General features: G+C 40.0%; 1 protein-coding gene across 1 annotated transcript in view; it reads left to right on the forward strand.

The window, feature by feature from the left end:
• The window catches only part of PID1 (phosphotyrosine interaction domain containing 1), a 156,819-nt gene that overhangs the window by 36,105 nt on the left and 95,779 nt on the right, over nucleotides 1-24,935 (forward strand). The gene's annotated exons all lie outside the window — the stretch shown is intronic.

A 24,935-nucleotide genomic window follows, 5' to 3' on the forward strand; every position in this document is an offset into this window, starting at 1 on the left:
GACAATGCAATAACCAATTAATTGCTCCAGGTATTCTCCAGTCTTTTGTTCAGTCCCCTTGCACACACAGGATTGTTTGCTATTGTACTTTTATTACTGTTTTTATCTGTTTAAATGTGCCCAGTAATGGGCCTTCAACATTTAGATTATTTCACTGAGTAATTGTTCTCATTTTCAGGAAGCTTCCCCTCAGGTGCTGCCTATATTTCCCGATTCCTTAACTTCATCCCATTACTTCTAGTTATCTCCTTTTTATTAAGCTAAATAAATCCTCTTCCTCATTTGTGTTTAAACTCTTTGTGTGTAGGCTGGTATTTAGTCTTCTCTCCTATCCCAGTTGTTGTGTATGCAAGCTATACTTTGTGCATTATTTAACTCATTAACCTTTCCTGATAAATCAGCCTCCAGCCCTCTGATTTTTATTGCTCAAATTTGAAGTTCTTCTAGTTAGTCAATCTGGTAATCAGATACCTATAGGTGAAGTTTGAAAATGTGAGCCCTAAAGACTCAAAAACTAGAAAGCAAATAAAAATAACTCTACAGTTATCATATTTTTTTTTTTGGAAATCTGATAAATTTGGGGGACGAGAATCATTATTTTTAACTTGTGGATTTGGCAATATTGCACTCTCGATGTTTGTTCCAGAGTTTTCATTTTTTTCATCATTTAATAAAGCCCTCTCAGAGGAGACTCCATATTTCTGGAACCTATTTTCTCCAACAGTCTCATCACAGCTAGAGTTACACATGGCCTGAATAGGCTTTTGATTGATTTTTGTAATAGGGAATAAGCTTTTTGCTTAACAAATATCTCTTATCTTCTAAATGATTTTTATAGATGTAAAATATATGGGTGCTTTGGTAGCCAGCACTCATATAATGCCGAAACCAGAATTCCTAAATAAACTAAATGAATTACCTCTCTTAACCAAAAAAAACCCCAACAACCCAGAAAACAGATCTTGCTCATGTTTTTAGTCTTCATAGTTTCCTTTGTATTCTATCCCTTCTCACTGATGTTTGCAACTTCTTCCAATTTTGGGTCTCGGCTTATTTCTCTTCTCATTTGTTAATGAAGATATTAAAAAAGGCTGGACTTAGCACAGAATGCTTTCCTGGGGACGCCTAGATGTGTGAGAGAAGGAATTTCTCTTTGCGTATAGGCGTCCGATACCATGCACACATTATTTTGTATAAGTTTTCTTTCCTTGTTTTTACAGAACTCTCTGGGGACTTTTCCTGCATACTCTCAGATTTCATTCCATTGATCATGGATATTTTCTTCATTTAGAACCATCCTTCCTCTGTTTTTTATACCCCTCTCATCCTTTGATTTTGATTTAATTAAAGCCTGATAAAGTTGAAAAATAGGCACTAATTTTGTAAACACTTAATGCACATGCTTAACTTTAGGCCTGTGCAGTATCTCATTGGCTTCAGCAGGACTACTCCTGTGCTTATAATTGTGTGTGTAAGTACTTGCAGGATCGAGGCCTTAGTCTTTTCAAATCATTGTATTGAAGTGTTTCCCCCATCTTCTGCAAGTAAATATCTATCACAGAATATAATTAGTTGTGTAACAAAAAATGAGACGGGGTTTGGAAAACATGCCTTCCAGTGAGAGACTGAAAAAGCTCTGTCTATTTAGAGAATGGCTACACTTGCAAATATAGAGTGCTTTGAGTTAAACCAGCCTTCGTAGAGTGCAGTAGGGAAAGTGCTGCAAGTGCACTGGTGTGGCCACATTTGCAACACTTGCTGCGGCATTGGCAGCAGTGCATTATGGGCAGCTATCCCACAGAGTACCTCTTCCCATTCTGGCACTGTGGCTTGTGGGAATGGGGCGGGGGTTGCGGGGCATTCTGGGTCCTGTCCCAATGTCCCATGATGCATCAGTTCGCATCCCAGCAATCCCTATGCTTCCATCCACATTTGGTGCCATCTTTCAACGTTTTTTGTACTGCGCACTCTGTCTTCCCTTTCAGTCTGTGGGAATGGAGCCCAAACTGCTGAGGAATATGCTGATGAATCTTGCCAGCACGTCACGTTTGGCAGTTGTTACTCCTTAAGATCCAAACTGACAAGGAGGACTCCGACAAGGATATGGAGTTGAGTAACACTTTTGACACAAGACTGCTTGTGGCATTCACGGACATGCTCACTGGAAAACTGCTTTTGGGCTTGGGATACAAATACTGAGTGGTGGGATCACATCGTCATGCAAGTCTGGGATGACGAGCAGTGGCTGCAGAACATTTGGATGAGGAAAGCCACTTTCATCGGACTGTGTGAGGAGCTCGCCCTCATCCTGTGGCGCAAGGACACAAGACTGAGAGCTGCCCAGATGGGTGGCTATTGCAATCTGGAAGCTGGCAACTCCAGACAGCTACCGACGTCCGCTAATCAGTTTGTGTTGCGAGAGTCAACTGTTGGAACGTTTGAGCGAGAGTTCGCCCATTATGCAGCCCCTGCTCAGAACCACCATGACTCTGGTAAGTGCATGACATTCGTGGCTGGCCTTGCACAAATGGGTTTCCCTAACTGTGAGGGCAATAGATGGGAACTTCATATTCCAATTCTGGCAACTCACCTAGCCTACGAGGTTGTAATCGCAAGGGTTATTTCTCTGTGGTTCTCCCAGATGTTTGTGGATCACCGTGAGTGTTTCATGACAATGCAGGCTGGCCCGAAAAGGTGCATATGCACACATCTTTCAAAACACTGGCCTGTTCGGGAATCTGCAAGCCAGGACTTTCTCCAGACAAGATCACCACCACAGGATGTCGAACTGCCCATTGTGATCCTTGAGACCCCACTTACCCTTTAATGCCGTGGCTCATGAAAACCCTCCATTGTCGATTGCCTAGATAAAAGGTCATAGACATAGGGTGTGATACTTATCTATTAGGAACAAGATATAGGTCAACTTTGCTTTCTGAGTAAAAGGTTTTAATATAGATATGCAAACTTTTCCTTAGCTAACATGCAGGATATGGCCTGTTGGTCTCTTGGCATTACAGCCAAACTTACTTTAAATAAATCTAAAACACTTACAATAAACCAAACAATTAAGCTAAAGAAAAATATATATATGTAAGCAAGCACGTTATTCCTATAGCTACAGCGCTCTAACTCACAGGGTAGCCATGCCCTAAGTTTATCCAAGAGATAGTAACAGGTGATTGATCACAATCTAAGTCCTATACAAGGAAGAAATTTCTGATAAGGAAATAAAAGACATAATGAGATCCAATGTTTGGAAGCTGCAGCAAGACAAATTCAGACTTTAGAAATAAGGTGCAAATTTTTAACAGTGTAAGTTATTAACTGGGGTGCAACTTGAGTTTCTCTGTCATTAAAGTCTTTAAATCAAAAATGAATACCTTTCCAAGTATGCTATAGCTCATGCATAAGTTATTGGCAGTGTTGAGCTGAAAGTCAAACAAGATGGTCATAGATGTCCCTTTGCCTTAAAATCTATTAATCTTTGAAAACATGCACACTTAATCAAAAACAAATATAAAAATAGTTATAAAGCTTGGAATGACTACCATAAATCCAGTAAGTATGATCTCATACACAACCAGGCTACAGAATCTATCCCACCAATTGTTTGCATCAAGCCATCAGTCATGCGTGACGATAGTGTATGTGCGTGGTTAAATCTGCTAAAGCTATAAATAAAATAAGTTGAAAAGGAAAGGCAATAGTACTCAAAATAATTAAAAAAGAGTGGGAAACCCCGAATTAAGTGAGAACTTAATTGTAAATAAAAGTTCTCATTTGCAACTTAGAATATAGCTTACCTGTACATTGTAGTAGTCACTGAAGCCAATGAACTACTCATTGTTTAGTAAAGCATGAGTGTAACTTTTCAGAGCAAGGCCAAAGTTAGCTACACTTGTTTTGTTTGTTTTTTTGCTAAATATATGTTTCAGCACACACGTTGTCTTCAGGGTAAATGTTGCATTTACTGGGCAGATTTGAACTGCAGCCAAAGTAAAAAAAACCATTATCAGTTCAATCTACTGAGCCATTCAAAGTTCCTTGCAGATATATTTTCAAGCGCCAAGAGCATAATGCAAACCATTAGTGAGTCTAACTATTTTCCATCTTTCTTATCTTTAAAATGTGAAGCATACAGATATTTGGTTTGTTTGAAAAATGGATGGGGCTACTGAGGTAGAACAGGAGAAATGGAAACTAAGAAGAGTTGTATGAGCAACGGCTTCAGACATGGAAAGTCAGTCCAATTCGGATAGTGCCAGTTCTGTAAATCATAGTCTACTCCATTCGTTTTAATTATCTGAATAAGTCTTGACACATCTAGAGCAAAATGGTCTGGTCTAGCTACTCTGTCTGAAGCCTTTGCTGTGAACTGCAGGATACATGTTAACTATGATCTGCGATTCTAAATACATTTTCTTTTGATGTTGGGGCATAGGCCACTGGAATGCAACTAAGTACTCGAGAAAAGGTATGTTATCCCGGCCTATACAAATCCCTAATCCCCTGTACAAAATGGCAGTTGCTCAGTTAATCAGGGCACCTGGAGCGCAATTAGAATCGGTTGTCTGAGAGCAGATAGAGATAGCCTACTTAATACGAACACCTGCAGCCAGACTCAAGGCGCAATCAGGGCCACTCTGGGTTTAAAAAGGGCTCATCAGTCTCCGAGCCGGAGGGGCACCAGAGGAGAAAGAGTGGTGTGAGGAGCTGGGACAGAAGCGTGAGAGTGGTGGTGACGCGGGGGCTGAGAGGACAGCGTACAGGCAAAGGAAGAGGTCTTGTGGAGAATAGGTGAATTTGGAGGAGGCCTGGGAAGTAGCCAGGGTTGTAGCTGTCAAGCACGTACAGAGCACTAAGACAGCGCGATCCACAGGCCCTGCTGAAACCGATAGAGGGCGGGCCCGGGTTCCCCCCAAACCTCCCAACTCCTGATCAGACACAGGAAGAGCTGACCCAGACTGTGAGTTCCACAAGAGGGGAAGATCACTGAGGTGGACAAATCCGCCAATAAGCGCAGGACCCACCAAGGTAGAGGAGGAACTTTGTCACACTTTTCAGACGGCTTTTACAATAAAATTCTGTTTTGGGGAACTGGGAGAAGGAAAATCTTTCCCTTTTTAATGTGCATAGTATTTTCTTGTAGTATCTGAGAAAGTAAAAATTCCCTTAATGCTGTAATGTAGCACATAATTGTATCTTGCAGTCCTAATATGAATAGTCATGCATAGATTGTAGACTATTGGTTTCACTGACTGAACACAAGGGCTACTACTGTATGGACTTGATAATGAGCCTGTAATTTTTGCATAAGCATTTCTTGCTGGCAGTTTTCTCACAGACCATAATTTGTCTTTTATTTGTTGAGGATAGTTTTTGTGAAACAAAACTCCCATTCATGATGGGCCGAGCAAAAGTAGTAAATCATCATCATAACTGGTCTTCATTGTACACACTGATTTTATGTCAAGAATGTTAATGATTTGTTTATGAATAAGTGAGCCTGTAGTACTGTGAAACAATATGTGTCAGGATTGCTGAATGGACATTTCAAAAGCAGAGAATTCTTGAATTGAATAAGTTGTAGATGTTTGTCTCTCAAGCTCATTGTAAGTATGCTTATGGATTTTAAAGAGCAGCATTTACTTAGTGGATTACTATATTCTGCAGTACTCATCCGACATATGTATCAACTACCTGCTGATGAAACAAGATAAGTGGTTAAATTTGCTATTTTTAAGGACAGTTAATCACTTTCTAAGTGGTTTAATTTTAAAAAAAAGGTTCCTTCCCAAAAGAAATTTTGTGCTTTAAATGGCATCATAGTAAGAAGTTTGAGGAGTTGGCACAGATATGAATGTATTCTTGAGGTTTCATTGCTTTGATGTAACATTTTATTTTGTTGAACACCCGTTCAGCCTTCCTGATGAAATTTTAGGTGTCTCTTATGGTCATGAAGCATATAATTTCCTAATGAGAGATGGGAAAAACTTGAGAGAATTTTTCATTTTTTTTTGTGATTTCTAGTCAAATTATTCCAAAATTATTTTCTGAGCAGGAAATTTTATTGCTTGATGGAAAAGATTACTCAGTCCACAACTACACATGTCCAGTGACTGAAAATCCCTGAACAAAGGGGTTGGGTAGAGGAACAGCAGCCACTGTTTCATGATGAGTGCCATAGAAAAGCCCAGGAAAATTCTTGTTTTTTTAATTCAGTTCAGGGTTTGTGTGGTGTTCAGTAAATAACATATGGGACTACACAGTGAATAATGAGGATAAAAAGAAATATTGAACAGCTGCCTCATTCCCTGAGCACTGTCCTACATGGGCACTGAATATAGCAGCAGTCCTGTGGAAAAAAATACCTTGTGATAATGCAATAAAAGACAACAGCCTAATGTACATGCACAAGGGGGGACAGAGTTAAGGTTATTTGGGCAACCTTAATCTTGGTGCTTCCTAATTTTTGAGCTTTTTGCTTTCCATCCTTAATGTTCCTTTTAGCATAATTTTTTAGGGACGGGCGGGGGCAGTTGGTATGGAATATAGAAATACAATATAACAGTGAGAGTATGTTACAGCTGCTCTGCTTCTGTTTTGTAATATTAATTCTGGTATTGAAGTCGCATCTAAAGCAGCAACCAGGGATTGTGCTAGGCGCTGTACACAGACATAATGAAAATATGCCTGAAGCACCTTGTAGACTAAGTACTTAATTTTTTTGTTTGTTTTCTGGTTAGTAAATAATGTAAAATATAACAATAACTTTTGCAAGACACCTTTAAAAATTATTAAAATTAATGACAGTTTTATGTTTATGAAGTTGTGACCTCCAAATCTTATTAAGGCTACTGAAAAGCTGTAGGTACAGAATTATCTGTTTGCTATATCTGGAAGTGTGGGAATGTGAACCACTGTGCACATCCGTCCATGAAACCAGGAATTTCAGCAACGTATTCAGGAAACCTCTTATGCAATTGGCATAATGAAATATTGTTGCGGTAGGAGCTCTGTAAGTAAGCTCCCTGCCTGTTGACAAAGTATGTCATTTCTTGAAGTTGACCTTTGTAATACAGCTCATTTCTGTGTAAACGAATGGTTACCACTGAGCTTGCAATTTATATGAAGGATAGCGCTGTGCCTGGGGGACTTATCTGAAAATCATTTGCAATTATTAAATAAATTAATTTGAGTGTGTCTGCAGTCCTATTTTCCCCCAAAACCCCTGTCTCCATGTTCGTTGTGGCATTAACTACTGGAATCTGTTCTGATGGGAAATAGTATTCAAATAGGTATAACTTTGGCACGCCACCTAAGATTATTTCCTCAGGAGCCTATGAGGATGAACATGTAAGATGCAGAGGCAATCTTACGGAGAAAACTGAATTTCACTCTGAAATGCCTTTTCTTTCTGCGCCAAACAGGACTGAGTCTGGCATCAAATTAATACGTGCTGCGTATTCTAGCAAGCTAGCTTTTAGAGCCATTGGACTGTGCTTTCTCCTCACACAGTACTTAGATGGTGGCAGATATAGTGGATACAGATAGATAAACAAGGGTAGCTGTCAAATCTGCTACCTTGCCCATTTCCATGATAGCAGCTCCTACGGTGGGGATAAATCATCATCTTCCTTACCATCACTTCCTACCATCCCAGTCACTGTGGGCAGATTTGCAGGTGGTGTAAATTGTCATAGCTGTATGGACATTTACACCATCTGAGGATCTTCCCCAAAGCCCTGTATATGTTATGCCTTTGAGATTATGGTATATTTATTACTTACACTACTTGCAGGCTTTTCTCTTACCTCCATGCTGGGATTGTCAGGTCTCTGATAATGATTGAGTGAATAAACAGCAGAAGTGCTATGTTCTACCTCCATTCACCCTTACATAACAACAGATGCAGATAAAAATATCACTGAGAGTATGGAGGAAAATGATGTTAATGGTGATTTATTTTATACACAACACTCTCTCCATGTATGTAGTGCACTATTGAGCTTCACCAAATATTTGGTGCGGTTTAATGGTGCATTACATGCTCCAAGTGTCCTCTATCTAAACAAAAGAGGAAACCTCAAATCAGTTTCTCTGTCACATCAAGGATATCCATGATACCAAAAAGGTTCTGTTAATATCTAAATACAGCAAAGGTAAAATGTGAAAGGAAAATATCCATACCAAAGGGCAAGTATCAAAGTTATCTACAGACACTACAGGGAAGTGGGATTATAAACAGACTCTCGTTCAATGTGTTGGTAAAGCCCTGTCCCTGTTTATCCTATAGAAGAGGTGCCATTCAAAGGACAATGTCCAGAGAGAAAATCATTATTTTAAAATATTCCTGATCTTTGTTACCAATAACCCATAGGTTATTAAACCAAACATTGAAACAAATCCAGTTCATTTTTCACCATTTTTGCCATTAGTTTTACTTTTTGTGTTTTCATTCCCTTGAATGATGAAATTAGACTGATCTTTCAATTCTGTGCATAGCCACTTACATTTTCTTCTTCTTGTGCAACTAGATCATTGCTGTTATGTTTGGGTTTCCAACTATGATGAGAAATGTTTTAAGTCCCAAAACTTCTGTTCACTCCATTGTCCCCAATGCAATGGCCATGATATCTTGATGAGCATGATACCCTACCAGCAGTTGAAGACAGGAAAAAGCAAAGCTTGGAGCGTGTCCATTGATGTCTGTGACCATTCGATTGCATCCTATAGTGGGCAAGCTTAGCTGAATGTGCAGAGGTCTTTTTCTATTACCAGCCTGTCAGAACATCTGCAGGACATTTTACACTGAATTTGCTTATAGCTGAAAAAAGCTGTGCTATGTGCATGTGCGTGGTGAACTCTAGCTATCGTAGTAGAAAATTTAGTAAAGGTGAACAATGAATGGGCCTCATACACAGCTCTTGCCTTATTCACAGTGCATCGTATAAGCTAAAAGCTATACATCTCCTTATGTGTATGGGGGGCCTTTCTGTTGACCTTGCAGTCTGCTCTAGCAGTGAGTGTTCAGTGTTTTGATAATGTCTAGCCAAATTGTTCTATATTTATTTTATGTAGTTTTTTTGTAAATCCATTTTCTACCACAAAAGTAAGAAGCTATTTACAAATCTGCAAGCCAGATCATACCTTTTCATAGTAATATCTCTATAGGAGACAGGCAGTGCTGTTAGGTTCCCCTTGCAGTTTCCTCTGTGATTTTTTTCCATTGTGGGGTCAGGCTGACCTCATATGAAAGAAACCTTGGAGATGCACATCTTATACATCTCTGCCATGTGTGTAGAGGGCCTGTCATTATATACTGTCCCTCTGCCCCGCTGCCATGGGAATAAGGGTTTCAGAACCAGCCGCTTTATGACCAGTTTATGCTGCCATTAACACCGCTGCATAATTTGGTCTGCAGACGTAGGTGGGAGTTGCATCTTGTTAGTATAGGCAACAATTGGCTGAATTTAATTTGCAGACTATAGCACTTGCTTAGACTGTATATTCAATTTGGAGACTAAAGTAAAGCTATAATATGTAATTCAATATTAAAATAGTTGAAAGAACTAATAGATGATGTATGTGTCCTTTGGGCTGAGCAGTCAGAATACAAACAGCAAGAAACTGCAAAACTGAACAGACAGGCAGGCTATAAAAACCATCACTAAACACAAAGTTAAATTGCTGAGAAAAACATTTTTTGAGTGGGGAAATGACTGCATTTATTTATTTATTTGGGAAAGAATTATTTGTTTATTTAGGTTCGTGGTTGAGAAAGGGGAGTTTTCAGCAATCTCTTTGTAATTAAAGGTATTGATTCTTTTTATTAGAGCTCATATAGCTTTACAGCTGCATGTACTGGAATTGATGCTAAAGTCACTTCATTAATAAGCTTTTGCATTGTGTTAGATTGCTATAGAAATGGGGCATGGAGACAGCAGGGAAATGTTGGTCAGGCAAGTATGGCTAACTACTAATTTATTTTAATTTCTTTGGCTCTTTCACATCTGCTTAAATAATTGTTTAACACAGGTAAGTTGGAGACCATTTGTGTCCTGGGTGTTCAGAAATTTTTGAAGTATTATATTAGAGCAGTAACATATTGTGTAAGGACCTTGAGAAGCTTGGAGCTTTAAAAGCTAAAAATGCTTTCCTTATACATTGACAATCTATATTATTTCCTTTCACCAAGCCTGAAAAATGTCATGGTTTTGTTTGCAATAATTGACAGGATTTGCACCAAGAAGCCTTTAAAAAAACAGCTCATTTAAATTTTCATTTCTATTGCAACTTCATCACACAGCAACCTTAGCCAAAATATTCAGATGCAAAGTTGCTTCTCTTTTTTCAAAGCAGAATTATTTAAATGAAGTTATTGGGAACGGATTGTATTGAAAGTGATCATAAAGCAATTTTTTAAAAAGTCTTTCTCTGTGCAGAGCTCTTGTTGATGTGAAAGACTTGCAGATTTGGGCCCTTTGTCACCAATCCTGAATTTGGTGAGGGGAAAATGCAAGTGGAGAGGGTGAGCCCAGGCTCCTCTACCAACTCTAAAAAGATGTAACAACAATAGAAGCCATTACCTTGGTGGAGATTCCAGCTGGGGAAGACCCTGACTAGTCAAGAAGTTCCTGAACTAAGGTGAAAGCCCTGAACTCCTGGCAATCGCTGAAAGATTTCTCTGTGATTGGATTTCCTTTTGATATACCCCGAAAGGGCTGGACTGGAACGTGTGGCCTAACCAGGCAGACTGAGCCATAAAAGAAGGGAGAGACCTCATAGGATGGAACTAGAACTGAAAAGAGGAGATGTCAGGGAGGGAGACAAGTTGCCACATCACTGTCTGACCACCACTTGGTACTGGTGGTGAGTGTTCTCCTTTTCAGTGCCCGATAGGTAAACTCCATGCTAAGAACAGAACTGAGATTTGATCTTACTGTAGCGCTTTCATGTAATTAACCAGACAGTCTTAGAAGAATAGTTTATGCTTATTTTCTATAGAATCTCCTATTTATTTTATAAATTCCACTGTAGGCCACTCTGACTCATAACCCATAGGAAGTGGGAGAACCTGAAGTCAATGTGGGTTTTATCACTGACTTCAAGGGAACCAGAATTTTGCCCATAGATTCTGCGGCATGTTTACCAAGGTTTTTTCTGGTCATAAGCCACTGTGTGTTTGTGTGTGTGTGTGTGAAATTGGAGTGCAGCGAAACAGCTACAATTTAATCTATTTGGGGGGCTGCTAGGGACTAGTATAGCCTGAGAAGATGGCAGCACTGATCAAAAAAGACTCATGGCCAGAATAGTGTAGAGAGTGCAGCAATGTAGCACCTTCCTAATGAGGTCTGCCCCACAGGAGACCCACCGGGAGAGTGGAGATGGTAACACTACTCGTCCTTTGCTGGGGTGAATCCCTCCTCCAGTGGAGAGGATTTAGCTGGGGTAGGGATGTGTCATGCACACTCTGTCCATATACCTGAGGTACGGGTTGTGTCTCCTAAATAGTCTGCTTCTGTTCAAAACCATATCATTCTTCTTAGTGCTGCCTACTCTCTTGGGGAACCATGGTGGCTCCTTTCCAACAACCAAATGGAACCCTTGAGAACATCAGACTTAAAAACTCAGGTTCAGACCAATGAAAGACAATGTTGTCAATTAGCAACAAAGGTCAATGAAACAATTCCATCTCTACCCCGATATAACGTGAGCCGATATAACACGAATTTGGATACAATGCGGTAAAGCAGCGGTCCGGGGGGGCGGGGCTGCGCACTCTGGCGGATCAAAGCAAGTTCGATATAATGTGGTTTCACCTATAACACGGTAAGATTTTTTTGGCTCCTGAGGACAGTGGTATATCGGGGTAGAGGTGTAACTGGTTTTATATAAACAAATGGATTATCATCATGTTAGACACTCACCATCATGTAGCTGTGAAGCTAGGAATTTGGTGGACTTTCATTTGGCTCATTGTGTTTAAAAGCTCATATAAGCTTTGTTTTGGGAACAGACTCACGTCCTTTGTGCCCTATACATTGCTAAGCTCCAAATGAGCTCTTAATAAATAATACATACTTCATTCTTTTGAAGGTCAGTATAAATTCCCTATGTGGAACAGGCACTTCACTAACCCAACCCAAATCTTTGGTTCACAGGAAAAGCTTTACAGAGGCGGTGAGAGAGCGTTCCACTATATAACTGCTTAATGAGTTATTGATTTATTGCTGAGAAAGAAAGAAAGAAGAGCAGGAATATGACTAAAATGCTTTTTTAAAAGGTTGGGTTAAGAAATGCCTATTTTTCTGGTACGTATTGTGCTAGACAGATTCAGTCTTCCTGTCACAGAGAATGGTGAAAGACCTTTTTAAGGCATTCTCTGACGCTGAAAATATTGGAATGGCTACAGCAGTAAATTGAAAAAAAAATGGCCTTGTTCATGCTACATGATTCCATTGTTTTAATATTGGGCCTTCTGTATCCCATAACATTCCTACTGAAGACTCAAGTTAGGAAAAAAAATTGTTGGACGGCATCTGAAAGGTTAGCTCAAAATAAAAATGAATAGATATGACATATCTGTGCCTGTGTGTGTTTTATGTTGTGCTTTCTCCTTTTTGACATCTCTTATTTCTTCATTTTCTTCACTTCCTTTCTTTCCTGTTCTGTTATGTCTGGTTTCTGGTTTGCAAATAGATAAGTGTACATAAATACTCAAGCTTGCACAGATGAAATTCTGGTACACTGGTCCTTTCAGAATTTTTAATCCAATTTAAGAATGCTGATTTGCGCGCACACACAGACACACACACACACACACACACAGTGTTGCTTGATGACAAAAGCATGTGATGAGAGGATAACACCTGTGTTAAATGACATGAATGTAGCCTCCTTTGTTGATGTGCTTTTGAGCCAAGTTTCTTGTAGCATTTTCATTTGCTCACTGCTGGAATTAGTTTAAATAGTGTTAGAGATGGAAGGAATTAAACAAGAAGATGCTGTAACATACAAACACCATGCTATGGTTAGTGGCGTCCAAACAGGTGTGAAAACTTTAACTATTCACATCAGATGTAATCGTGTGGATCCAGGCAGGGCATGTAGTTACTGTAAAAATTATGAAGTGAAAGTTATTGTACTTCCTAACAATATTAATAATCTTTATATTATTCTACTTAAAATTATTTACTGTGGACACAACACCAGAAGTATTCAGCAATCAATTTCAAGATATACAAAGCAATCAGCAATAAAGCAATTGAAATTCATTATTATTTAATTACTAAATAATATGTAATTTCATTTGCATGCTTAATGCTGACACTGAGAATCTTTTTTTTTGCATAGGAAAACAATAACAGTCAGCTAAATATTGAGTCCCTCTCACTTAGATGATGATCTTGATAATGGGACTCTAATTATCTAGGCCTTAGGTCCAAGCTGTAAATTTAGCATCTGAATAAGATTCAGAGATGTTTACCTCTGGGGTTTTGGGTGTAGAGATAAGATCAGTCATGCACTTCTCATCTGGATCCATACTTCCCCAGAGTTGGGAGGATGTTTGCATCTGGGCTTGTGTTTTTGTTTGAGCAGCAGTCCTGCTGATTAGAATCACACAAACTTGGTAACAGAACCAAGCAATCCAAGCCAGAGAAAACAAGTACACATATGAGAACAAAACGTTTCACATGAATTAAGTTGTCATGAAACACAAATTCTTTGAACTTGTAAGAAAACAATGCAAAGAGAGCATCAGAATGGGGACTGTAATTGTGGCCACTGGCAGAGCTTGTGACTTGTATTTATAAAACCCTGATGATTAGAGTTATTGAAGATAGCATATGGAGCAAGATGTCTGCCTACTGATTGGCATTGATGATGAGATGAAATGTACCTTAGTGTTGGGGCTGGTGCAACCCTTTAGGCGACCTATGCGGTCGCCTAGGGTGCTAGGATTTGGGGGGTGGCATTTTCTTTGGCAGTGACTGTGGTGGCCTGATCTTTGGCCGCCCCGGTCGCTGCCGGCATCTAGGCGGAGGCAGCTGGGGCAGGGGAGCGTTGCCTGCAGCAAGTAAGGGGTGGAGGCATCATGCAGGGGAACTCCCCGCCCAGTTCACCCCTGCCCTGCCTCCTCCTCTCCCCGAGCACACTGTAGCTGCTTCACTTCTCCCACCTCCCAGGCTTGCCGCAGAGGGGGGAGCTGCCACAGGGGGGATGCCTCAGGGCAGGGGCTTGGGGATGGGGGAGGGTGCAAGGGGGAAGTTTTGCCTAGGGCGCGAAACATCCTTGCACCGGCCCTGCTTACTGCTCATAAGCAAGGATGCAACAGAAGATCCCACTGAAAATATTTTTGAAGTTGAATTGGCTTCTCTTCCCTTTCATGCCAGTTCCTTTCAAAATATATATTTACTCTTGTCTCTTCATCTGAAACAAGCCCAGCTGTGATCGATCCCCTCTTGTCTCTCCAGCGACAGCCCCATCTCCCGTCTGCTATTCCTATCTTCCCCCTCTCACTATCTGTGAGTCTGCATTCGGGTTTCACTATTGCCTGCATCCTCTTATTTTATACTCCTGGTGATCTCATCTGCTCACATGTTACCAGCTACCTTCTGTATGCCAATGACTCACTTTTCCACTCCTGACATTTTTCCTGCCGTCCAGTCCTGCCTTTTTCTTGTTCCTCTGATATCTCCTGCTAGATTCTTGTCATCAACTGAAGTTTACCATGTGACCAAAATTAAATTCCTTTTCTTTCCTCCCAAACATTCTCCATTTCACCCCTTCTCTGTCACTTACCACATTGTCTCCTGCCAATTATGTAGCTTAGTTCTTCTGTGTGTCAGCTTTACACACAAACATCATCTTCCATATGGCTTCATCTTACACCTGGAACAAACCCTTCCATAAGCGACAAAGAGTCCTGTGGTACCTTATAGACTAAAAGACGTATTGGAGCATAAGCTTTCATGGGTGAATACTCACTTCGTCTGATGCATGTAGTGGAAATTTCCAGGAGGCAGGTATAAATATGCAGGCAAAGAATCATCTAGAGATAATGAGTAGATAAATCAGGGAGGGGATGAGGCCCTCTCTAGCAGTTGAGGTGTGAAACCAACGGGAGGAGAAACTACTTTTGTAGTGGCAAGCCATTTCAGTCTTGTTAATCTGAGCTGACTTTGTGTCAAATTTTTCACAATGAACTGAAAGTCAGCAGTTTCTCTGAAGTCTGGTCCTGAAGTTTTTTGCTGCAGGATGGCTACCCTTAAATCTACTATTTGTGTGTCCAGGAGTTTTGACGGTTCTCCTACAGTTTTTGATAGTTGCCATTCCCAATATCTGATTGTGTCCATTTATCCTTGTACGTAGGGACTGTCCAGAATGGCCGATGTACATAGCAGAGGGGCATTGCTGCAACATGAATGCATATATTACATTGGTGGACAATGCAGGTGACATGAATTGATGCAGTTGTGGCTGATGCTGTTAGGTCCTGTGCATGTGTCGCGCTGGTGTAGAACTGGGCAGAATCGGCATCGATATTTGGTTGCATGGATTGGTTCCTGAATTAATTACTATCGGTGCGATATGTGGTTGCTGGTGAGAATAGTGCTTAAGGTTGCGAAGTTGTCTGTGGGCGATCAACTGGCCTCCAAGATGGCATGTAGATCACTGAATCATGCATTGGATAGGTTTTAGGTGAGATCCTAGGTGATGCCATGAAAGTTCTGTTGATTTCTTCTGGGCTCTATGTCTTGGCAGCAGAGCTCTGGTACATATCTGTCCTCCTGTGATTTTTACCCTTTCTCCTCTTGGTGTATTCAGTAGTTTAAGACTGAGCTGGTGAGATCTTCTAGGTGTCTGTCTCTGTCTGAGGTTGGAGCAAATGTGTGTACCTTCATTCTGGCAATGTAAACGATGATCACGTGTAGGTCCTGGATGAACTGGAAAGACATGAAGCTAGGCATTACAGTCGTGGGTTCTTCGGTTATGGTGCTGCAGCAAAGAAGTCCTGTGCACCTGTAACGACTAAAAGACTTATTGGACCAATGAGCTTTCGTGTGAATACCCACTTTGTCGTGATGCATGCAAAGTGGGTATTCACCCACGAAGCTCGAGCTCCAATAGTCTGTCATAAGGAGCCACAAGCGTCTTTGCTGCTTTTACAGATCCAGACCTAACATGGCTACCCCCTCGTACTTGTGTGTTAATGTGACCTGTCCACTTATTTGTATTGTGGTGTCTAGGAAGTGAACCTCCGGTAGATATGTCCAGGCTGAGGTTGATGGTGGTGGAAAGCTTTCGAAATTGTGTGGAATTCTTCCAGATGCATCCCTTCCCAGTGGTCCAGATGATGAAAATATCATCAGTGTAGGTAGATAGAGAAGGGCCGTGTGTGAAGGAAGCTGAGGAAAGCATTGTTCCAGGTCAGCCCATAAAAAAATGTTTGGCAATTGTGGGGCCATGCGGAATCCCATAGTGGTACTGAGGTAATATATGTCACCAAATTGAAATAATGGTGCATGAGGATTAAAGTCACAGAGCTCACAACAGTTGTGCTGTGACATCATCAGGATACTGTTCCTGACTGCTTGTATTCCATCTGTGTGTGGATGTTTGGAGAGAGCCTCCACATCCATGTGCTAGGATTGTGTTTCTTCTGTAAGATCACCAAATGCAATTCGTAGTTTTTCTCAGAAAATTCAGTGTGTGTGACGGAGTAACTGGGGGCTGGTGGCAGGGTATGGTCTGAGTAGAGAGTCCACATATCCGAACAGTCCTCAGTGAGAGTGCCAATTCAAGAGATGATAGGGTGCATCATGATTTCCAGGTTTGGATCTTCGAGTAGTAGATGGGGAATAAGACCAGTCGAGGCTCTAAGGTATATTGATTTAGTTCCTGTCGTTAGTGTAGGAGTGTTCTGATAGAATGGTGCAGTTTCTATAGCATAATTTCTCATGTGAATCTGAGGAAGTGCCTGTAAGAAATTTTGGTGTTGGAGAGTTGTCTGGCAGCTCCTTTTAGTTCACTTGCTTGTTCATTGATGACAAACAGCACCTCCTTTATCGCCTCTTTATTTATAAGTTAGATTGTTTCTTGAGGCTGTAGATGCGTTTGTTACTCACGATTTATTTATGAGGCAACAATGGTTTGTCCACCATTTCTGCCTGCACGTGGCGGAAGCATCTTATTGATCAAGACTTCATATTCGACCTTCAGAGAGTCCATTGGAGTTCTTCTTCTTGTGCTGTTAGGTGGCAGCTGTTCTGTATCAGAGCCACGTTCAGCGTTTCTGAAGTATTCTTGAGAATCGGAGAATGGCGAAGTAGGCTTCCTACCTGCAATGGGGCAACAGTAGGACCCACTAACTCACCCAACAATATTGTCATATCCGCCTCACTCTTCAACCCGCAAAATCTCCTATCTTCGGACTCTTCTTTCCCTCCACCACACTGCGAACATATACAGTTACGCGTATCTGGAAGCCACTTTTGCCGTTCCGCAATAAAGGTAAACAAAATTCCTAGTGGAGGGAGGTTTTATAAAAATGCAGGAGTTCTCTGAGACACTTGCCGTCTGATTATATCCTCATTCAACTGCGGCAACTTGATACTCGCATGAAATCAGGAAGAATTCTGTAATAAAACTGATGTGAATGTCTGTTCCGGGGCACTGAGTTTTTAAGTCGTCTGCATTTTGACAATGCAAAAAACTTTGTTTTTATACTCACCGATTGTCATTAAGATACTGGCATTTTTTTGTAAATAGCAGCTGTTAACGCTGCTGTCTTGGTCAAACAGTTGAAAAATTATTCACCTCCTAAATTGTCTGCAGTTTCTTTGGATGCACTCTCCTAATCTGGCTGTTGTAGTGTTTTCGTTGCTGCTTAACAGTTTCGTGTTTCACATCAGCTAGTGACTTTACTGAAGTGAATATCTCATTTAAATGAGAAAATTTAACTTTTTTTGTAAACTTCTGGAATGAAAGAGCTATATTGAGTTGCATTTTGCTAAGCCAGCAATATGCCTCACTGGACAAATCTTTCCAAGTCGCATGACCACTTGGGTCTGGTTAGCATTATATTGTAAAAACCACTTTGTTGATAGATTCTCAACCACTTCCAATTCAACACTTCTTAACATATTAATACTCTACTCCTTGTGTTTGCATCATGCTGGTCTATGGGTATCATGATCAACCTGTTAGCGAATTCAATAATCTTAAACCATTATGCCTGAAGATGTAATTATGCAACTTTTTGAGTCCTCAGTAATATAGATAAATGGAAGTCATTATCACACATACCAGGGAAAATGCAAAAGAATCTGAGTTTTTGTGTATTTAAAAAAAAAAAAAAGGGGGGGGGAGGGTTTACTATGGAAATTTTGTTAGGATGCGGGTCAGATTATAGTATCACATACAAAGGTGAATTTCCAGAGTAACTCATTGAAGCAATGAAAACTTAAAATCTGACCCACTGTCTCTAAATTCTTGTATTCATTAATGATACAGGTTAAGAGAAAGTTGTAGTCTTATGACTCTGATCATGGTACTGGGCGTCAGTTTGATTCTGATGTCACACTAGTGTAAATCAGGAGTGATTCCACTGGAATCAGTGGAATTACACTGCTGTAAAATTGGTGTGAGTAACAGTGAGTGTTGATAATGTGAGTATTGAGAATTGCTATTTAAGCATTAAAGATGAAAAGCAGTGCATAGTACTAAATATTATCATTAGAAAGACATGCTCTCTATTTTCTCTCCAAACAATCTTATTTAATTGTATGTGGTCATGATGTTTTCTTTTAGTCCTTTGGCCATGGAAATGATTTTTATTTTCACTGACATAGAAACATGCCTTTCTAATGATAATACTGTATTTAGTACTTGTGCACTGCTTTTCATCTTCAGTGCTTAAGTAGCTATTCTTAATACTCACATGGGAATGATTTTTATTTTCATTGAGAAATTAGAACTGAAAAACATAAAATGTTAATGTTTAGTTTTAATTATATCTTATGACTTAGAGTGTTTAGTATATATAATTTCCAAATTGATAGCTGTGGAAAAAATTAAAAAAATAAAGAAAGTACTGTATTTGAATATTTGGAGGATCGCTGTATGAAATACATAATGAAAACACTTAAGATTAGAAAGTTGTTGCCCTATGAATGATTGATCTATATAGCTGATCTTTGTGGTCTGCTGGTAGCACATTTCACTATTATTCAGTGTAAGACTAAAGATTACTGTGCAAGACTAAAATTTGCTGCCACTGGGGCAAGAAATACTTTGAAGGCAAGATCCCTGAGGGAAAATGTAAATACTGCACTACACTGCAGTGATCTCTCTGGTCAGCTAAGGAGTGGGGCTGCTTGGCTACAAAGAGAGAGATTCAACTTTCTTGGGCTAGAAGGGAGGTGAACTGAATGGAAGAAGGTATCAGAGGTGTAGCCATGTTAGTTTGGATTTGTAAAAAGTGACGAAGAGTCCTGTGGCACTTATAGGCTAACAGATGTATTGGAGCATAAGCTTTCGTGGGTGAGTGCCCACTTCGTCAGACACATGTGATGGAAATTTCCAGAAGCAGGTATAAATATGCAAGCAAGCTAGAGATAACGAGGTTAGTTCAATCAGGGAGGATGAGGCCCTCTTCTAGCAGTTGAGGTGTGAACACCAAGGGAGGAGAAACTGGTTTTGTAGTTGGCTAGCCATTCACAGTCTTTGTTTAATCCTGAGCTGATGGTGTCAAATTTTCAAATGAACTGAAGTTCAGCAGTTTTTCTTTGAAGTCTGGTCCTGAAGCTGCAGGTAAGAACCTCAGTGGTTTCAAGAAAGGCTTGAAGGACCAACACCATGGTTTTGTGTTAAGGTAGCTTCCTAGGACGATTATTAGCCCAGTAAAGTTTGTGTAAATTTTTCAGTTGAATAGGTTTCAGATCCTGCAAACATGAAAATACAATTATAATTACCACACTAAGCCTGTTTCTGTCATTCTTTGGAAATCAATTAGGCTAGTTTACCTGCTCAAGGAATTTGAAACTTGAAACTTGCTGAGAAACTCTTGGTGTTATATTGCTTATTGGCTCTTTGTGTTTCTTGTAAACATACAGACTAAATCAACAACACTGTCTACATGAATGGAATATAAATTTAGGTACGGTTCTGCTTTCTTGAGGATTTTCAATATAAGAACTACCACATGAAATTAAGTAGTTCAGGTACATAGAATGTAAACGATAATAGTGTGCCCTGAACTGTTATGTATTCAGTTGGTATAAATCATGCTTCTTAAGAGTGAGTTTAATGTTCTTTAAAAGTTGTGGATTGACAACACTGGAAAGCTAATGGCTCAGCTGTTTTTTTTAAAAGAAGAGAGATGCACTGATCGCTATTAAAAGTCAGCACTTGCCAATAGTTTCCACTAAAGATAGCAGTTTGGAACAGGAACTAAGGCTCACATACACAAAGGACCTTCAGTGTTGCAATTTCTAACTTCAAGGTGCATTGCCACTCAGTGGAATTTCACAGTCCCAGGTTAGGTGCCTTGGTTCCTGATACAATGAATGGGGAGCATTAGGTACCTAAGAATAAGATCCATAAAAACCAGAACACTGAGCCACCCACTGTAAAGGGAGTTGACCCAAGTGCTGCCCCTCTCCAGAAGTTAGGTGCCTAAGTCTGGACCAGATGGAGGTGCCTATCTCTCCCTGGGGTTCTCAGGTGTAGTTAAGTGCTTAAGTTGTTTTTGGAAGAATTGCTGGAGTGAATGGGAGAAGGATGCAGCCTCCCTCATGATGTTTAGCTCAGTGGTCAGGGTACTCACCTGGGATGTGGGAGACCTGGGTACAATTTCCACCCCCCTTTGCCTGATTTGGAGCAGGGATTTGAATTTGGGTTTCTCACCTCTCAGGTAAGTGCCCTAGCCACTGGACTGTAGAGGCATTCTTTCACTCTCTTTGGATCAGTGTATATTTAATCATTTATAGATAGTGGAACAGCTTCAATAGGAGAGACCCAACCATAATATCCCATTCCCCATGACGCTCATCTAGGAGTGGGAAACCAAAGGTTGAATGCCTGCTCCACATCAGCCAAGGGGGCGGGGATTGAACCTGGGTCTCCCACATCCCAGATGAGTGCTCTAATTACCAGGTTAAAGGAAGATTGCTCCTGCCACCTCTTCCTCCTCCCTGGCTGTTTTGCTTGAGTTTAGATGTGCTCTAAGAACACCTATCAGATCAGGCCATGAAGGCAAGGCTGCTAGGAGAATGCCTTGCATGAGGATCTTGCTGGGTTTAAGAACCTAGGTGCTTAGACTGAGGTGGATGTGCACTTGCTCACTAGCAGAAACTTCGGCACCTCTCTGTTTAGGTGGCACCTGAGCACAGATTTTGAGGGTCTTAGTGGTACCTAAATTTTGGAGTTAGTGCATAACTGCCACTTTAGGAGCATACGTCCTTTTGTGGATCTGGCCATAAGGCACTGATTCAGCAATGCACTTGAGCGTACTCGTAGGTTTAAACACCTGAGTAGACCCATTGACTACCCAAATACACTTCAATGGTCCTACTGATGTACTGAAAGTTAAACAGGTGTTTAAGTACTTTTGTTAATTTGAGACCTCACTGTGTAGCATCTGCTGGCAAATCTTTACTTTTTAATGCCAGCCACAACTTGGCCCTTAAAATGGCAGTGCAAATTTTCCTCTCCATACCATGAGTGTATCTCAGTCTAAAGTAGGACATCATTTAGGTCTGAGAGGTGTTGTGTGTGTATATACTCATTCTAGGCATGCCCTTACTGAGGAGACTAGCAACTAGTTTGCAGTTTACTGTCAGCTGCAGTTGTTGGGGTTTTTTTTGGCATTTGCCACTGCCAACTAGATTGAGAACTAAGGCTACTCCAACTGACTTCACATGTAATAGTGACAAGATGGCAGACAATATTCTTTTCCCCTTCTTAAGCCTTTGTAGATGGTTGGTAAAATATGAGAGAAATAGATCATAGCTTGGATTATCATAGCTTTTTCTCACTTTTGGTCAAAATGTGCAGTTTTTTTGTTATTGCAAGTAATCCCAGTGGAGATGAGAGGCAAGGTGAGCCATATCTGGGGTCTGATTCACTGAACTCCAGAGGAGTCTATCCACAGGGAGGGTCGGATATGTTCCTGTTAAAAGCAGTATTACTGCATCAAAATGTACCAGTGAAATGCAGGTTTCAGTGGTAGCCGTGTTTAGCCTTATCAGAAAAAAAAAAAAAGGAGTCCTTGTGGCACCTTAGAGACTAACATTTATTTGGGCAGAAGCTTTCATGGGCTAGAACCCATTTCATCAGATGTATGAAGTAAAGGATACAGGAGCAGGTATAAATACATGAAAGGATGTGAAGTGCTTGAAATACAGTTAATTAAATAAAACAGGGCTATGGGAATGATTCTCTTTTTATCTCATTTAAGAGTTTCTCCCCTCCTCCCCCCGTCTTTCTTATGTTTTCAACCTAAATGCTTATCTGTGGAAACAGTAGTTTTGGCCCATAGCAATGGAGTAGCTAGGCACTGGGTTAGGATTTCATTTTTAGTTTGAAATGTTTCCAGCCATGAACGCTGTTCGGAGCCAGAATCAGTCTACCAGTAAAATAATAGTTGGTGAAAGTTTTAAAAACAAAAATTTGAATTTACACCCATCTCCCCCAGCCAGCCATCCACACATGTGAAAGAGCAGAGCTCCTCTGGGCTGGAGTTCTTGTGTGCTTGATAGAACGGCCATGTTGTTCTTGAGGTTGTGTCATAGAGGGGAAATTAATAAAACCTGTGAGAGAATGTTGGCAAGTGAAGGACTGTGGTGAGAAATTCTCTCTCACAGCTCTGTGATCTGCCCGTGTTTCAAGCTTGTATTACTCTTTGTATTATTTTTTTTTTCTTCTGAAGAAATAAATCTCTCTTCTCAGCAGCAAGTTAGCAAATCTGTATCCTGTATTTGTAATTTAAGGGTTACAGTGGTACAGGTTAGTAGATTAGCAATTCCTTAACTGGAGTAGCATGTAATGTTCCATAATTGATCGAACATTCCTCTTTTCAAATTGAGCATCTCAAACTTTGATAGTATTTTGTGCTAAGCAAGGGCAATAAGTTATTTATTGATGATTACCTGTTCTGTTAATTCCCTCTGGGGCACCTAGCATTGGCCACTGTCAGAAGACAGGCTACTGGGCTAGATGGACCTTTGGTCTGACCCAGTATGGCTGTTCTTATGTATTTCTAAGCCTTTACTAAAAACTTACTGAATGAACCTACGAAATCCAATTCAATAAACTCCTTATTCAAAATAGAAAGAAATGAAATAAAAGTATGTAAGAGAATGTTCCCAGAGAGCTTAGTAATAGCTGAGAGTGCTCTTCTCCATAAATATTTCAACATATATTCTTTAATGCATAATCATTAATAAAAAGAGTGCTCTTTGCCTAAGATAATACGTTACTGTGCTTAGGAGAATGAATGGGATAATGTATAATATGAGAGAAAGCCAGACTGAAAATATGAGTACATCTCTTACCAGAGTGGAAACCCAAATGGCTGCATGGAACAGCATGGAAACATTCAGAGATGCCCTGTAGTATGATGACAGGCCATAACTTCATGGGTAGAGTAGGAAAACAGGTATTATTTTCACAGACTGTTTGCATTTCTGCCTTTTTAGTACACTTTTGAGAGTGTTTAGGATGCTATCAATTCAATATTCATCATCATAACCGTCTTTAGTACAAAACATTGAGGAACTAAGGATTAAAGTGTTTCAGATTAGTGTATTGTTTTAACAGTCCTTCAGTTAGCACCCCAATGACATGTTTATGTAAATTATATACAGAGGTTGTTGCTAAGGTCTTATCATGCATTTTGAATGGAAAATCCATTTAATAAGGTCTTGTGTTTAAAGCACAGAACTGAAAATCCGAAGACATGGATTTTAGTCCCAGTTCTGACACAGCCTTTCTGTGTGACCTTGGGTAAGTCACTAGGTTTCCTGTTCTGTAGAACAGAGACAATAATGCTTATCTTATTCCTGGGAATGCAGGAAGGCTAAGCTAAATGAGGTTTGCAAAGCATGCTGAAATCCTGTGATAGAAGATGCAAAGTGTAGTTTTATTAATAAAATTTCCTCTGCTAAATTGGAGATTAAAGTTTAGTTTTAGTAAAAATAACCACAAGAATGGTAAGGTTAGTAAAGGTTTATAATTAATGGGGCCTAATTTAGAGGCTGTAATCAATGAAGCTGCTATTAGAAATAGGTTCTGTATGTTGTTAGTAATGTCTTAAAAATGTTCATAACTGTATGTCCTTTCCAGAGAGAGACTGATGAGCAAACATTATATATTTCTAAGTTCAAGATCAGTTGAAAGTTTACTCTGCAAAATTGGTTTGGAAATCTCTCAAGAACAGGCTTTCTTCATTTAAAAACTTTTAAAATGTTTTATTGTTTTACATAAGAGTTTGTTTTAAAAACTTGCCATTTAATATTACTGCTTAATCTTTATTTTTCATAATTTCCTATTCTAAGCATAAGGAGTACTGTGAAAAAAAAAAGTAGGGGGGCAGGGTGGTAAGTGCCACCTACTCTTATGGACCAATACTATGATTTACCTGAGTGCACTATATATCATGTTCAAAGTCAGCAATCGAAGGGGGTCCAAAATTAGTAAGCCAAGCAATCAAAGACAAATGGAGGGGGACTGACAAGGCATCCAACTCAATGGGAGTGTTGCTAGTGAAGTCAGTGGGAGCAGAATTGAGCCTTGAGGGAGGGGGGAAATGATAAATACTAAAAAAAAATTCCTTTGAAATGTTTGCTGAATTATAGGGTCACAGAGATGAGGCATTTTGTCTTTTCCTTTTTTTGTCCAAATGTTTCGATTTTCCCATTTTATCT

Source organism: Chelonoidis abingdonii, chromosome 8 (assembly GCF_003597395.2).
Source record: "Chelonoidis abingdonii isolate Lonesome George chromosome 8, CheloAbing_2.0, whole genome shotgun sequence".
NCBI classification, from domain to species: Eukaryota; Metazoa; Chordata; order Testudines; family Testudinidae; genus Chelonoidis; species Chelonoidis abingdonii.